This window comes from Cuculus canorus, chromosome 2 (assembly GCF_017976375.1).
Source record: "Cuculus canorus isolate bCucCan1 chromosome 2, bCucCan1.pri, whole genome shotgun sequence".
In the NCBI taxonomy this organism is placed as follows: domain Eukaryota; kingdom Metazoa; phylum Chordata; class Aves; order Cuculiformes; family Cuculidae; genus Cuculus; species Cuculus canorus.
This window is the reverse complement of record NC_071402.1, coordinates 94,290,999-94,306,948: the sequence shown is the minus strand read 5'-3', so window position 1 is coordinate 94,306,948 and position 15,950 is coordinate 94,290,999. Positions and strand designations below refer to the sequence as shown.

Here is a 15,950-nt window from a genome sequence, read left to right as displayed (position 1 = left end):
GTCCTGCAGAAAATGAAAGTAACCCTTCAGCCAGTCTTTGCAGGACGACAAAGATTTGCAAGGAAACCAACTGCATAACTTGCTTTCAAATGAGCAAAATAAACAACATTTCACTTTCAGTAACTTGTAGCTTACTAAGAAAGAAAAAGCCATTGACCATTACATAATTGCTTTGAAAAAAGTAGAGCAATGACTAAAAAGCTACAAACACAGCTCCTTGTACTAGTCCCCAGACTCACGTTTTATGCTAAAACGCACATACCTCGACATATATGTAAATACCTAGACGTAATATAAACTAGATTAAGCAACTTAAGGCTTTAAGCAAAAATTGAGAGATTTTGAAAGCTGGGAAGGACCATCCATATGACAGGTCACACAATTTCAGTGTGGAATCCCCTCTGTAGTAGGAATCACCCTTCCACTGCATATGAGTGAGTAGCACTGAGCCCAAAGACTTGCAGCATAGCATTTTCAGAAAGAAACTCTACAGAAATATTTCATCCACCTGTGAATGTACTACTTTCCTAGGCCTTTTCACAGTTATTACTGAGATCTTCTCATTATCATTATAAACATTTCATTGTGAAAGAGTGAACTCTTCCCCCTTCTCTGCCAAGTTCTAATGAGTATGATTTTCACTGGGCATTGACACGTTCAAATTACATAATAATGTTTAATGTAAAAAAAAAATAATCCTTCACTCTCATTTGGGTATTTTTTCAGAAATGCTTTCCACATATCTTTAAAATCTCCTTAAATTAACATTTACCATTTAAAATGTGCATCTTTGAAAAATAACACAAAAATATGAGATATTTTAATTTGTTACAGGTTTTTTGAACATTGGCAATTACCGTCATACATGAACAAAAAGATGTGAACTCCCTCCACTTGTAATTTGGGGGGGTTCCTGGACTCTCCAGAATAAGCCAATGAGGCTCTTTCAGGCCCCAAACCATTTATGTGCTTAACTTCAGGGCCTTTGGAAAGGACTGCTCAGATTTGCAACTTAAACACCCGCACAGACAGAACTGTAATCCTAGCCAGTCAGCAGTACTGCTGTTAACTGTCTGCAGGAACTGAACACGTCCCCTCCACTCCCCTAGCTCTCCCTCTCTTTGTATTTCCAGGAACAAGAAGGAAAAATGGGCTTTCTACTATTTGTACTAATCACCTGTTAGTCACAGTAGTCTGAAAGGCAGACTGACACATCCACTCATTTTGACTGTTTCCAGTATTTATAATATTATTTCCCCGGGACTGTGAAATAGCTGCCAATTATTACTAGAATTTGGCATGCAGAAGCTCACGTCTATGAAAAAACATGATCAAACAATATGCAGCTCGTTAAAGGAAGTTTGTAACTCTGTTCACTGCCCTAATACTTTGTTTTTATCTCCTGGAAATATTTACCACACCACATGATTAGGTTGAGCTGCTTACGTATTTTGAAAATAGAAATTATACCATCAGTCATTTGTTGTGTGACAGCAAGCTTGCAATTACACAACTCCACAAGCTCACGCAGTGCACCAAGGCAGGCACGACCCAGTCCCAAGTGTCAGCATAGCACAATGAGACTCCTCAATCTTTACTGATCTTAAAAGAAAACTGGGCCAATAAAGCAGCTCATGCTCTGAGGAACAAAGCTTGGAACAGCTCTCACCCTGCGCCAGAGCAAGCACAGCCATGCTGCTCTAGTCTACCTCTGCAGGCAATGTAAGAGGGAAGCGCTTGCAGATGAAGGTGTGGCTGGCACTCTTTCCAATGTGCGCAACGACATTACCTTAAGACACATTTCCCAGAGTTGGGTATCTATGCAAGAAGTTATTGGACGCCAATTCTATGTTAAAACCTGCTGTCATTCTTTGTCTTCTCTCTCCTCCACTTTGTTTTTTGAGCTTATGCTCCTCACAAAGAGGAGCACTGAGGATGTGGTCATTTTCACGCATGCAGAAATGTACATCCAGGGTCTCACCCTTGGCTGCCAGGAGTAGGATCCAACTCTTTGGACTGTGATGGCTCAATATAATTTGCCTTTACAAACACAGGGAGAGACAGACAGCTTAAGGACCTTGTGAAATCTGCCCTTAAACTTTTACATTCATTTTCATTTCTACCTCTCATATCAAACTTGGAATAAAGTCTCTCCCTTCACAAAACTAGCAATACTATTTGCAGCAAATTTTCAGAAAAGAAATTCCAGTGTATACAGAAAATTCATGCTGCTCAGTATTTATTTCCAGTCTCATATAGCTATCATAACACAATTAAACAATTCCCCAAATGCTAAACAGACGGTTTCCTCTCCGTTGATGTGATATACTATCTTGACTCACATGACACTGGATTGGCCCAAGGCTGCAACTCATTCAGAAAGCTAACACAAATGCCATGTCCCATTTAACATCCAAATGAGGCTGTAAAACATTAGCCTAAATCTGCATAAGTCTCATGCCTGACTCCTTCAGAGCAGAATGCATCACCTGAGCAAGTCTTTCTGCCCTCAGAAGGCCCACCCTAACTGGTCAGTATGAGTGGCATGAGATAGGTAGCTGCAGAGGGCTGCTCTTCTGCATCTCCTCGTGATGTAGAATGGAATGGTGATTGGTCCCACACAGATCTGCACAGCGCCAGAGATCTATTTATACAGCTCCAGCAAGCTGAAACTCTCCATAGAAACTGCAGCCATCTCTTCAGCTCTCAAACTGAAGAGGGGTAGATGTCTCTAATTCTGATCCCCACGGTGTTCCCTGCAAAAATGACAATCATTTTAATTTTGTGTGGGGGAGAGCTGCTGGTGTGTCTTCTGAGTCTCTCTACACCAGCTTCAAGATTCGTACACCTCACGGATTATCAGCTTTGTCACTGGGTTTTAGATTCCACATTTGTGATTTATAATATGGCTACCCAAGTTGAATCCAGGATAACACTTCCCCACTATATCCAATTAGTCAGTCAGCATTGTGACTTTCTCTTTTTTTTTTCCCATAAATATACAACAATAATAAAAACAACAAAAAAAAAGTCATTTAGAGTCATACTATATCCAACTGTCATTTTTAAGACTTTACTGTATTATTAGTCAGAGCTTCTGGTGACAATATAACCCACAAGACTGAAACTTGAGTGGTTTATACGTGTCATCAGAGCCTTAGATAAAAATGCCACTTTAGAAAGTGGGAGTATTTAATTTTTTATCACACTTTTGTACTAGTATAAAGCATTCACTTAATTTACATCAGTGACTTCTTTTCTTAAGGTATTTGTATCTGTTTGATCTTTTACTAATATCTAGTTCTTTTCTTCAGATCTAATAGCGCTGAGTACTTTGAAGACATTCTGCTAGAGCTTATTAATTAGAATTCCTGCAAACCTTTAAGGTTTGGGTTGTCTTTAATTTTCTCTTTTTTCTAAACCAGGGCACAGTAGCTGCAAATGCAAAACTGCAAGCCCCCCCATCCCTAAATCCTTTTTATGAAGCGGCACAGATTAGTTACGTTATTTGGTAACAGCGGCTGGTTTTAGTGGCTGGAACTAAGTCTCTGCAAAAACCTATGTCTGTAGGCTGTAAAACAAAAAAGGACAAATTTTCAACTCTGGTATAACACAAAAGCTAAACCCCACTGAAAAATGGCTGTGAAGGAATGCTGTAACTAAAATTCATCACAGCAACACGTGTGCATTGCAACTAGTCACACAGTACTAGTAACTACATACCAGAACTTGATTACTGACTTTCATAGTACTGAAAATGCTTCTAAAATGGAATGTTCTCAGAGCATAACAGACAAAAAAAGTCACTTGAATGAAAACTGGAAGTACATTTTATAGCAGTTTTCTGTTACTTTGCATTGTTCCAGTGCAGCTTTCCTGTATTCATGGATGCATTCATGCACACGTACACACACAATTTTGGGAAGAAAAAGTAAGAAATAAGTTTTATGAACAACCAAAGTAGAAATTAAAGAACTGATTCAGCAAACCAATTAAGCACATGACTAATTTCTGTTATCTTCAGTAGAGCTAGACTAGGGTTAAAATACTCTGTTGAATCAGTGTCCTCACAACACAGTGCTTCTCCATCTGTTTATCTATTCACAGCTTTAGGTGAAATTAAACACTTGAAAGGGACTCAAGGCAAGGAAACGCTCAGGTTTAGCGAACTAAAGCCTTGTAGAAATACTACGAGTTAGGAAAAATCCCATAGTGGCTTCGTAAATTTTCATCACCTCTAGCAGTTTTTGAATAATGCAATGGTCTTTCTGGCAGCTTTGTAAAGCTGTAATCAGCATAAGAAGTTCTACAATGTCTCAGCACTTCCTGGGGACTCAGAGCAGTAGGATAGCCTTGCAACACAAGCAGAGATTAATCATTTTCTAATGCACAGTAATAAATAATGTATCCCCCATAGTACATAAATTAAAGCTGTAATTCCATCCCAGTTCTGTGATGACACCAGAAGCCCAAGATGGAATTTCAGCCTCGTTATGACCAGTCAGGATATGCATTATTCCTTAAATTATGTTGAGAGTTGATAATGAACTGAGAAGTTCGGAAGGCATTACCAAAGTGACGTAATGTGTAATTACAAGCAGAAAGCAAAATTATAAAGTCAGATATTGCTTGCAGAACTTGCTCAATTAAGCAGTAAATCTCATCCCTGCAAAGCTCACTCAGCACATTTGCAGCAAGGCAGGCAAAGACCACTACTACTATAAAAAACTGAAAGTTGTGTTAGTACCACAGAGCAATGCCCCCATCATAGTAAACAGAAAGAAACTGCATGTTAGAGATTAGCTTTGTGCATTACGGAGACCTTAAAACTCTGAATGTAACCTCCTCACACAACCATGTGCAGTATTTCATGCAAAGTCAAACAGACATCCTACAGGTGCACAAGCACAAAATGTCAGGAGAAAGTCATAATATGTCCCAAATCTGCATTCCTATTTGGCCAAGAAATCTACTGAACAAAGCAAAACGCTCATGATGAGAAGCATTTTGTCCTTTTGATGAATGAATATATATAAACTGTGTGCTTATGCACTGTAAATGATGTAAAAAGTTTTCATGAAGAACCTGCTCCTAGTATTTTTCCTACAGATAATTCCAAGAAACTCTATAAAGACCCTTAAAATATTTTAGAAACATTACAACAAGCATTATAATGGAAATAAGTTTAGAAGTATTAAGGCAAAGAGCCAAAACAATCATCTACCTACATTTAACTGCTGTATTCACCCTGGGCTTTTCTTAAAAAATCCCAAGCTCTCTAGCAAATCCCACAAGATTTTGAGTAAGTATGGAGTCCGTTTTCAGAGACAAGAAAAAAATAACCTTCTGACCATTTTATACAAACAAGGTATGAAACTTTACAGGCTCTCCCATGGCCTGGAGTGGTTTCAGGTTCAGACCTTTTGCTCATGGTATTATTCACAAATTTATCTTTCCCCCCATCCCTCCCACCACATTCATGATAATGTGAGACTTAAGTCATGCTCACTCTCTCTTGCTCTCTCCCCTTAGGTTTCGAGCTCACAGAGCTGCAAATGAGAGCAAACAACAGCAAGCCTGAAGACCATGACAAAAAGTCAAATAAAATGGTGCAGGAAGCTGATATTTTTTAAAAGCTGAAAATGTTTAGGCCTAGAGTAACTGATTTTTAATATCTGATCATTCCCCATGAGCCACTGTATTATTTGTTCCTTACCTCCCAACTCTTCCTCTTTCCACTTCCCCTTTTCATAATGTTACATCAAGCGTTCGAATCTGAACACCTGGACTTAACATTTCCTACATTCATATCTGAGCACCTTAACAGGAACAGTTTCATAATTAAGGCCATTCACCAGGAGATACCTAGTAATTTTTCACCCCTTTCAATCACTTCAGTAATAAGCAAAATTTAATATCTAATTATAACTATTAATATTTACGAGCCTACACCTGCATTTAATCAAACACATTTTCCAAAAAGCCATTTTCTCACCTTTTGTCTTCCATGACTACTCATACAAACAAAAATGTATCAAAAATCACGAGAAAAGGACAAAGAGAGCAAGACAATCGATGCCTAAAGCTCCTCGCCTCCGTGGTATCTCCACAAGAAGCAGATCATCACCTCTAAATAGCAACCTGAAACCTACTCAAGATACTTACATAAGTCATGACTCAAGAACTAAAGCAAAAAGAATGTCAAAACATTCAAAGATACAGTACCCTCTGCTCCTAAGTAGTAAAGGAGCAAGGACTGAGAATATGAAAAGGAGGCCCTCGCACTGGAGGAAAACAGCACTAAAAACTCCTTAAGAGATCCATAGAATCACATAATGGTATTTAAATAATTTGGAAGGAACATTGAAAGATCATCTGTTCTAACCCCTTCTCTGCCATGGGTGGGAACATCTTGCACTACACCAGATTGCTCAAAGCCATTCATTCAAAATCATCCACACAAGCCAAGCTACATACACACTTCAGTAACAGCAGTACACTACTAGGAAACCTTCAACCAGGTGTGATCTTGGAGGTTTCTTGTGTCTCAAATAATGATGTAAGCTCCAGAAAAAGTGATAACATAATGTCTGAAGTATGAATCCTTCTGCCTTTTACCAAGGGCACTGCGAAAGGCATTTTTCTATGGGATCCCTTAGCCAGTAGGTTATGTTGGTCAGGAAATATTGTTTATAGGGAATGGGAGTCTAACACAGGCACTAAAAGGTAACCCTGTAAATAAATGTCAGCTGCAAAATTGAATACCTCTCCTGGTCTGAGCTGAATAAACACTGCTACACTGACGATATAAGCAAAACACAGAGAAAAGAAATAAATTCCCAATGAAAAAGAAAGAAGGAAAAAAACCTAGAAGTAAGCAAGGGGAAACGTGAGAGCAAGAGTGTGCATGGTGAGCTTGGGCTAGTGTAAACCTGACCAATGCAGGCTCTTCCTATGCTCATCGCCACACCATCTGTGCTTAAGCATAAATGGAAGGGTTCCCTATCATGTTCTCTTTCTTTGAGCAAATATAATTTTCACTTCCATGTATTTCAAGGATTATGTGACTTATTAATTCAGAAATTAATCTAAAATGATGCTTATATAACACATGCCATATTGATTCACAAAAACATTGCACTGGTCATAAGAATACATACTAGAAATTGTTGTTCAGGACACTTTTCTTCTCATCTGGGCATTACATTACAACACTTGCACTCTACACTTAAAGACACCATGTACACCGAAGCCTGTTAATTGGTTTTCCTTCATTGTTCATTGGCTCAATACACAAAACAAGACACGTGGGTGAGGACTCACGCTAGCAGCAGTGAAAATTTCAGTGCCTGCAACCCAAGGAGAGGAGCAGGACTTCAGAACCATGTAATTACAAGGAAGAAAAAGTACGACTGAAGAATCCCTATTTCTGACACAGCACAACTCAGAAGAAATGCCAGCACTCGTCACAATGAGCTTCATGGTGAGGACTTCCCCACTGATAGCATACTCAGAGATGTGGGCTTTTTACCACAGTGAATTCAAATTTTCCTCCTAGAAAAAGGAAGGAGACGGAAAAAGATGATGTCTTTTTTTCCACAACACTTCTAAATAATTTAACTCTACTAACTTAAAAAGGCTCACTGCCAGTGAGTTATGGTTGTGGCAACATAGGTATTAAGAATGCAAAAGCAGAAGCTTTTGCTACCTATCAGATTATTGGTGCCAATTTGGTCCTGCCACAATACAGGACAAATTAAATACTGCTAATGCATATTATGATACTTATTCTGTGGTGCGATGTAGTAACCATGATGGAAGTTCAAACAAATTGTGAGGGTACAGACAGAAACAGTATTTTATATAGTTTAAATTTGTAGCCTGTCAAGTTTGCAGCGACAGCATGAGAAGACTGCATTGTGAGGCTGCACTACTGCCTAAAATGATCTCACATTATGCTATTAAATACTCCCATGAGCTAAAAAGCTGTAGAGGGGTAAAGTTCAGAAAATCAATTTTTCAACCCTGTTTTGTAAATATCAGCACAGCTCCAATTCTCTGTTACTGATACCAATTCAATGAGGTACCTTTACATCGCAAGCACACACTAGGCTTAAGAAGTCAACTGGTTAGTGCACAGCGCTGAGAGTGCCACAGGGAGGGCTGGCACTTAGAGACAACACGCTGCCAAAACAACACTTTAATTTACGGGAAAAAAAATCTAGCCTCTGGAGTCGTTAAGAACCACCCCAAGATAAGAACTGGGAGTACGTGGACAAACAGAAGCAATGCTATGAGTCTACACAGAGCGATTTCCAAACTGCATCCTCCCACAGCTTTACCAAGAAGCAGCTGGGCAAGCTAAGCAGCAGCAACCACTTGCCATCAGGGACCCCTGCAGTGTCCTGAAACAGGGTGAAACCCCACTCACTGCTCTGTCCAGCCAACTAGGACACCCAAGCCCAGCCTAAAGGGCCACAACACTGACCCTCAAAACGGTGATCCAGCCAACTACTCACACCCACCCACCCTCCAGCATCCTTCGCCCCTGGGGAACCACATCAGAGGCTGCCTCACCCCAGGACACCTCTACCTTGGCTCCTACAAGCCCACAGCAAGTTTCTGAGTGCAGTTCAAGTGGTATCAAACCCCTCTGAACACCGCAGATCCCACAGCAAACCCCACTTGTCAGAGGACAGCCAGGGTCAAGCCACTGACGCTTACCAAGGTGATACCATGCACACGTGAACACAGACACATCTGAACACATAATCTGTACCTATAAGCTCTCTCGATAAAAACATACTTGCATGCATTTTGGAGATTCAAAAATAAGACTTCCTTTTGTAGTTTTGTTGCCTCCCCCATGCTCCTTGAGGAGAAAAAAAAAAAAAAAAAAAGAAGACAGAAAACAATCTCCATTGGTTTTCCTCATTCATTAATCATATTAAACTAATAAACATTCTGGCACCGACACTGTTTAAGCAGCCGTCTCTCCACCCAAAATCCACTGGCAAATATTTTCACATAGAAGACGACCATCCCACAACCTCGCCTTTGAATGCTAATCTAAACTGAGCTCTCCAGGCCAGCATGGTTGAGAGCTACTCTTTGGGAGTGGGAGCACAGGAAAGAAATGAGAGAGGGGCCTTTAAGAAGGAATAAAAATAGACTCCCTTGATCCCACCATGACATGGCCCAGACATTCTCCCTGTGGGGGAAGAAAATGTTTCTTACTGCAGTGAGAGTTTTTATAACATTTTCTTCTTTTTTTTTTTTCCTCTTTCCCCTGTGCAACTTTGCTTCCTGAAGAATGCTTTTTATAAAAGACATGACATTTGGCAACCCAGCTCTGCTGCTTTGTGAAATTCTTTTGGCATGTGCCCTATGTGCTGACTACATTAAGCACATCAGTTTATTTATTTATTTATTTAGACAGCAGTCAGAGGGACCAAGCCATACAATTAACACCAAGCACAGCACTGCTTCATCCCCAAAAACCAGGAGAGGAGCTGGGAAGGGAGGGGCCAGAGCTTCTCCTTTTCCAGAAACCTCATTATGGGAGAGGAGATGGTTCGCCAGCCTCAAAGTGTTGCTGCTGCTCTGGGACATATGCAGTGATTCTTGAATCTCAAGGCATTTAGCGAACATCAATTAATTAACTAATTAAGTCTCAATTCCACTACCAAGGCAGGTATCATTACACATCTATTTTGCATATGGGTAAAATGAGCCACAGAGTAAACCTAAGCCTGTACTGATCTTGCCCAGTGTCCCGAGGCAGGAGGTGCACCACCTTGCTCTTGCTGAGGCGAGAGCCGCCCAGTAGTAACTGGCAGTAGGGCACAGCGCTGATCACCTGCACACCCACACTTCTTCCCTCACGCCTCAAATGAAACCAGAAAATGAAGAAGTTTCCACAAGCCACCATCTTCCCAAAGGTGCAGCCACACCATGTCACTGCAAGGCACACGGACCTCCATTGATAACTACCAATCTCCTTCGTACCATGCTACCATGCCCATGATGTACCTCAGTGCAATTTGCAGCAAGTCAGGGACAGCATCACATATATACACCATCTGTGGTCATGTTCTCACAAAGGCAAAACCTCCAGGGGTCACGGACTCAAAGAAGAAACCCCCATTTCCTACTAAGATGCCAGAAGCTGGGCAGGAGGGTCGTACATTTGCAGTTTCGAGTTATGGAGCACATTACTTTAGGCTCAGAGGAAAAAAAAATGCTTTTCAGAAACAATGGAATATTTTGCTTAAGATCATGATTAGCTCCATTGATTTACACCAGAGACCAACAGAGCTTGGCAGCACACCACCAGGGACACCCAGCAACAGCAATTCACAGAACCACGCAGTTTTCAAGTGAAACAGGAAGGAAAGATGGGAATGGGAAAGGACATGACATACCTATACCCAAAGACCACTACCTGGACACAACCTTGGAAGGGTGAAGCTTCTGCACTCAAGACGTGTCCCCTGATATTTTCAGACCAAGCTGCTAACGCCATCCAAGCCATTGTTCAGCACACACAACACCAGGGAAATGCTGAAACGTGGTCTGGTGCTTTCCACGGGAAAGAGCTTCCAAGTCTCTAACCCATGCGACTCCTTGAAGATTGGGTACAGAAAGGACTTTTCTCCATTTCAGAGAGCTGGCATGGGACTGTAAAGTCTACTCAGTCAGGTGGTGCTGCTTCAAAGCCTACATCTGAGGGCACACGTAAATCTACAATGCACTTACTCTTTGGAAAAGTTTTAAAGCAGCTTGATCCAAGAAAACATTACACGTTTAACATTAGAAAGGGTTTTCTACACACAAATCTAAAAGACAGATGTGCATTCTGATCATTTGTGTGCACCATGACAAAAAAAAAAAAGGCTGATTTTGTTCCTAGAAAAGGAAATTGACACAGTAATCTAAACCCACCTATGGTTTTGTTAGAAGAATATGAAGAAAACTTTTTTTAATTAAAAAATCTTGCATTATTCCCTCCTTCCTGTTCTAAAACTTTCCTAGAATTTCTATTCTTCATTTCTTAGCAAATTTCTGTGATGTCAAAGTAGCTATCACATCAGCATTATACAAACCCAATTCTATAAAGTTTATCCAAGGCAAACAGGTTTCAACCAGACTGCCAGTTTTAGCAGAAGTTTGACATGATCAAGGGCTCGGGAAAGTACGATAGGAACTCAGCATCACTTTCTTTAACTTTACAGCAAGCTTCACCAATCATCCGTCCTCAGTGGAACATATACCAGGCTTTCCTTTGAAAAGGATTTAGGCATCTCAGCACTGAAAAGAGCAAAAGTGGCACAAATCTGTCCACAAAGAAATCTCCAGCAAAACTGCCCTCACCTGAAGGAAGGAAATACCAAGCCTTTAGTAGCACAACTCGACCGTCCTCTTCAACCTGGAAACAATGTGCTATTTGGAAACAACCCCCACTTCAAGTGGGGATTTCAAGCTTGGTGTACTGAGTTACCAACTGCCCACGCAGTATGCATACCTTAGTCTATGAGCTGATTCTGGAAGTACAAGCCAAAAGCCAGCAAGGGAAACCTCACAGTGTAAGTTGTCTGAAGCCGTGATCTCATTAGCCCAACACGCAGGCAACTCTTAAGTCAAAAGGTTTCGGATCTGTGTGCATATACTACATATCAAGATATGCACATGATGTCCCAAAGCAAAATTTCACACCAAAACATTAACAAACATGCTTTTTTTTTCAAACAGAGGAAAAAAAAAAATATACTTCCCACTAAACATAACTGTGAAGGCAAGCAAGACTAATGATCAGATTCAGGACAAGCCTGGCAATCTCACTAGCTTCAGGTGCAGAGATGCTATGAAAGACAAATTTACACAGCTTAAAACTTAGTTACAGGTGATTTACTTGAGGGGAAGGACAAGATAATGACAGAGGGACAAGACTCAGAGGTAAAGGGTAGGTCTGGACAGAACATACGAGAGAGGAACAAGACTGGGTTGTTTTTGGCCTGACACTTGCCAAGTGAAAAAACAAGCGTGAGTCATAGTAAAGGTAACTTGAAGTGTGATGTGACTGTAATGGAGAACTGAGCAGACCACACTGCATGAGTCAGCAGCACAGATAAAAAGGGTGATAAGAAGCAGCAGATGGGACATGTCTTTACTAAAACAGCCCTGCAGGACACAGGCCTCCTTTGCTCTAAAGAAATGGTCGTGCCAACCTGGCTCGTACTCTTGCGATCCTGTGAATCAAAGAACACCGTGCACAGAGGTTAGAAAAGCAGCAGGCAAACAGCTGCGGACAGATCCACATACAAAAAAGGCACAAAAGGGCAAAGCAATAGCACCCCCTGCAACACACCCCCCCTGAGGAGCACCCCGGGGACACCACCCTCCAAAACACTCTGGCAGACGGGTGGGGAGGAAGAGAAGGCGGGAAGGAAGCTGTCGCTGGGATCATGGCATTCAATCTGGCCAAAAGCCAGCTTCTCTGTTCCTGCCAGGCAGATTCTGTCTTCCTGGTGGGTGCCGAGGGCTGCAGAACTGCAGACCACCCAGCCCCCTTCTGCCTGCCCAGCATACGCCTGCAGAGCCAGGAGGCAGCTGCAGAGCTCACACACGTCTCGAGAAACCAAAAGGGCAGCTGGGGATATTTGCAGAGCTATGCTCCGGTATACCTGCAGCTCGAGTGGCTTTGCAGAATTCAGGTTTAAAGCGCCATCTTTTTGTTCAGGATTGCAAAACCCATTTTGCTTCAAGAGCACATCATTTTAGTCCCAAGATACCAAGCACCGCATTCTTGGGTAGCAGAAACCAAACAATCATACCCAAGGCCACATTACCTGCAAAATCCAGCTGCTGCCTTGACCGCATAAACAACCTGCAACGGTGGTTCTTTGCTCCCAGGATCCCTACTGACTGCACCTTTGAACTGGGTCAGGAAAGATGAGGGCCCTCTGTCACCAGCTCAAAAGAGGACAGAGACATAAGGCTAAGCTCAAACCCCTTTCATCTCACTTCTTGACTGAGGTAAAATTACACCCTGCCTGCAAGGGGCAAGATGGAAAGTAAAATGCTCTATTTTTAGACGCGAGATCCCGCTTCATCAGGTTCACTGAATTTCCAAGAAACAAACTTTGGCAAAGGTCTGTATTTGAGGGGGGTGAAAGATTACTTGTTTCATTTTCTTTTAGTGCAGCTCGTAGCATGACTGGCATAAATCTAAGCAAATATCCTTTAGCCACATATACATGCTAGCTGTTCTATTTGGGAAACGCGGTCCCTATATTCTAGCAATGTCCATATATATATATATATTTCATTTTTTCCCCAGTCTGTCCTGCCAAAAAAAGCATATTGTGTCCAAGTATTTCAATGGAGTTAGAAGGTGCATCTATTCCCCCCGCTTCAAACGTTCTTATTTATAGATTTCAAAAGCTGGCAGGTACAGTGAGGAAGAGCAGTTGCTGAGCCTAACACACTCTGCACAGCAACAGATCTGTTGTAACAGATGAACAGGTAGAGAAATAAACAGAGACAGGAAAGAGTCTTACTTTTATTCTTTACACATGTCCTTGCTTTCAAATGCAGCTTTACAGAGATAACGACAGTAGCTTCATGTCTAAACCAAAGCCAGACCAAGAGCTAAGGCTCATACAGCCCCACTGACAGCAGAGCCTGGCTCTGCACTGTGGTCACACTCTTCACTAACCCGATCGTACGACTTCCAAGAAGTAGGTAGAGGAACCACTCTGCTACGGACCTTGCGAGCATTAGCAAAGGGGGAGGAGGGCGGTCAGCCTGTAAGAAAAACTGTGAAGTCAGTTTTCATTTCCTGTCAGTTTTAATCTTGTCTAGAGGCTTAGCTAGCTGCTACTTCCATTTTCTGGCCGGCCTGCAGAGGAAATGCTTTCTTTACTCATTTGTAGAAGGTCTGTTCCTCTTAGCTGCCTGCAGTTAGTGTCTCTGGTGCTCCTGAAATCCACCCCACCCTGCCCACCATTCACTGGCTGCAGCAGCAGCGAATCAGTCTGCAACCACAAATAACTGTTGGCCTCCCCCTTGTAGCTCTACAAACAACCATACCCCTGATTACAGTTTCCACTGGCAATCTGTTTTTTTAAAACAATAAAATGCACAGGGTTCATGGAAGCTAATGCACAACTTTTTTTCACAATCTAATCTTTCCGTTATCCCTTGAAGGCTCTGGCCATGCAGAAATACCCTTATACCCATTTTACTGCCAGTATTCACAGCCCGTGTGCTCCTTGATTTTCTTTGAGCTCATGATGCAAGTCCTTCTATACATTCTACAGGCAATTCCTGAAATGCTATGCACAATTTGCATATGCATACAGAGTGCTTGCTAACCTAAAGCCGTTAGTGACAAATTACGATCAGAATGCAGACACAGGCTCAGTGAGGACTCCCTTGCCTCTGTCCCCGAGAAAGTGCTACACCTATTTAATTCCCAACATGGGGCTCTCAGGCCCTCAGCACTGAGGCTGCTATACGGTGACAAATCAATGACAAACCATTACTGATAGTTCTGCAAAAAGGTTCCTACATCTCTCGGCCACGGGCCCCTGGCAATATACACACTTCGGCACATCCGCTTCTATCAGATGCACTCAACCACCTAACTCAAGATGCAAGACACAGCCAGTCGAGGGTCACACCCTGCATCAAAGGTGGCTGAGGATGGGTGTCGAGCTAGGAGAACAGAAGGCAAAGGTGTAAGCGACAGAACAGAGAGTTCACATTGCTAAGAATTAAGCAGTATGATACATGCAAGGATCAATAACTTCTTCCCCTGTGTGAACTGTGACCCAGAGCAATGTCAGTGAGTCATGGCTGAAAGAGATGGAAGAGAGGGCATTAACTAATCATCGGCCTGTGCACAACTCTGAAGACTTACCTCAGCACCACATCTTTAATTCCTTCCCCGGTTTCCAAGAACTGGCCTTTCATACACACACTAGAGAAAGAAAAGGATTTTGTCTAGTATCTTTACTTCCAGCTCATGTTTGCAGTTTCCCAAGAAGAAAAGCACCAGACTCCAAGAGTGATCAGCGTTATCACACTTGATTCACCCGTGCCTTGAGCCTGCTGCCCCCCATGGGACCAACAGCCATCGCTGCACTCCTGAAGGGACAGTGGCATTAAATGCCGCTTGCCTTTTCCTCAGAGTGATTATGCAGGAGTATAGCACATCTGAAAACAAAATTACTAACTTTATTCCTAAAATCTCTCACAAGTGCTCAGTCTCACTTCCTTGTTTACAACTGGATGAATTTGCAAGAGCCACTTTTGCAAGATCCAAGAATGTGACTGGGAACACAATGACAAAGCCTCAAACCCTGTTCCTCTCCTCGGTCTGCATTGTAACCCCCTTCTCTCCCTCTGGGCACAGTTAAGCTAGGTCACCACCTTCCACATACAGACTAATAAATAAGTGACTTGTCTCTCGTTCATTTATGCACCTAAGTTAAGACATATTCTAGACTAGGTTGTGATGATTCATATTACATTCACATTGAACGAAACTGTCTGAATTCAGGGGGCGGAGGGGTGGTGTTAAGTAACATTTAGAGAAGGATGTGTTTGCTTCTGAAGGCTCAAAGAAAATAAAACCTTGGTTCTGATAGCAGCTACTGACTACACTTCTTAAACCAGGACTGATCGACATCCTACATCAGCTTGCAGTAGCAGTCTATTCTGCCAGGCCAAGGAGGGCATCTTCTTCATTTCAGTGCATTTAGAAAGCCGAGTTCAATACTTAGGTCAAAAAGGAGAAAGGAACTGGAAGTTGTAAAAGAAAGAAAATAGGAGTTCAAGTAATTTCTTAACCAAAGTGATGTGCAAGAGCTTAGGATCTCAGATTCCCCAAACTCTCTAAGATACTGCACCCAAAAAAAAAAAAAATTGACTTAATAATTACAATT

General features: G+C 41.9%; 1 protein-coding gene across 16 annotated transcripts in view; it reads right to left on the bottom strand.

The window, feature by feature from the left end:
- The window catches only part of ATXN1 (ataxin 1), a 282,081-nt gene that overhangs the window by 177,377 nt on the left and 88,754 nt on the right, over positions 1-15,950 (bottom strand). The window contains exon 1 of one of the 16 annotated variants that reach the window (XM_054058381.1): positions 8,807-8,872. The exons of the other annotated variants lie outside the window; for them this stretch is intronic. The gene's annotated coding sequence lies outside the window, so the exon portion shown is untranslated. Of the gene's footprint in view, positions 1-8,806; positions 8,873-15,950 lie in introns of those variants that run through there. 16 annotated transcript variants of the gene reach the window in all.